The sequence below is a fragment of the Apteryx rowi genome, unplaced genomic scaffold (genome assembly GCF_003343035.1).
Source record: "Apteryx rowi isolate R43461 unplaced genomic scaffold, aptRow1 scaffold_2613, whole genome shotgun sequence".
Lineage (NCBI taxonomy): Eukaryota > Metazoa > Chordata > Aves > Apterygiformes > Apterygidae > Apteryx > Apteryx rowi.
This window is the reverse complement of record NW_020448990.1, coordinates 7,739-8,950: the sequence shown is the minus strand read 5'-3', so window position 1 is coordinate 8,950 and position 1,212 is coordinate 7,739. Positions and strand designations below refer to the sequence as shown.

At 69.1% G+C, this 1,212-nt stretch overlaps 1 long non-coding RNA gene across 2 annotated transcripts in view; it reads right to left on the bottom strand.

The window, feature by feature from the left end:
- Positions 1–14: 14 nt before the first annotated feature.
- The window catches only part of LOC112967038, an 8,378-nt gene continuing 7,180 nt past the window's right edge, over positions 15–1,212 (bottom strand). The window contains exons 2-3 of one of the 2 annotated variants that reach the window (XR_003253828.1): positions 737–965; positions 15–115 (exon numbers count right to left, since the gene is read on the bottom strand). This is a non-coding gene — a long non-coding RNA (uncharacterized LOC112967038). The remainder of the gene's footprint in view (positions 116–736; positions 966–1,212) is intronic. The other variant, XR_003253829.1, reaches the window with a different exon arrangement.

The following is a 1,212-nucleotide window of genomic DNA, read 5'->3' as shown; positions in this document are numbered from 1 at the left end:
AGGGTCCCCGCCCGGGTCCCACCTTGTCCCAGCTGAGTTTCTCCTCGTCCACCAGGATCCGCATGAGCTCGGGGATGGCCAGGGACGGGTGGGTGTCGTTGAGCTGGATGGCCACCTGCCGGCACGGGGACACGGACGGCATGGGGACACGGACAGCATGGGGACACAGCATGGCACGGGGACATGGCATGGGGAGATGGACCATATGGGGACACAGCATGGGGACATGGCATGGGGACATGGACAGCATGGGGACGTGGAACAGCATGGGAATGTGGCATGGGGACACGGACGGCATGGGGACACAGCATGGCATGGGGACCTGGCATGGGGAGATGGACCATAGGGGGACACAGCATGGAGACATGGCATGGGGACATGCATGGCATGGGGACACGGAATGGCATGGGGACACAGAATGGCATGGGGACACGGCATGGGGACACAGCATGACATGGGGACACGGCATGGCATGGGGACACAGACCACGTGGGGACACAGCATGGGGACATGGCACCGCATGGGGACACGGCACAGCATGGAGACATGGCATGGCATAGGAATATGGCATGGGGACACGGCAAGGGGACACAGCATGGGGATGCGGCAAAGGGACCCGAGGTGGGGACCCGACGCGGGGACCCAACGCAGGGACCCAACGCAGGGACCCGATGCAGGGACCGGACACAGGGACCCGACGCGGGGACCCGACGCGGGCGGCGGCGCGGGGCGGCACCTTGTCGGGGAAGGCGTCGAAGGAGGTGCGCACGGGGTCGCGGCTGCCGAACTTGGAGGACTTGAAGCGGCGGATGATGTCGCGCAGGGTGGCCGCCACCACGAAATACTCCTGCTTCAGCCGCAGCTCCTTGCCCTCGAAGAACTGCGGGGGCCGCGCTCAGCGCCGGGGCCCAGGCGTCCGGGACCCCTTCCATCCCAGGGACCCAGGTGTCCGGGGACCCCCCACCCTGGGGACCAAGATGTCTGGGGGCTTCTGCTCCATCCTGTGCACCGCCAAACCCCCTGGGGCCCAGGCGTCCGGGACCCCCTCCGTCCCAGGGGCCCAGGCGTCCGGGGACCCCCCACCCCAGGGGCCCAGGCATCCGGTGCCCCGGGGGCCCAGGCGTCCGGGGACCCCCCACCCCAGGGACCCAGGTGTCCAGTGCCCCAGGGGCCCAGGCGTCCGGTGCCCCGGGGGCCCAGGCGTCCGGGGCG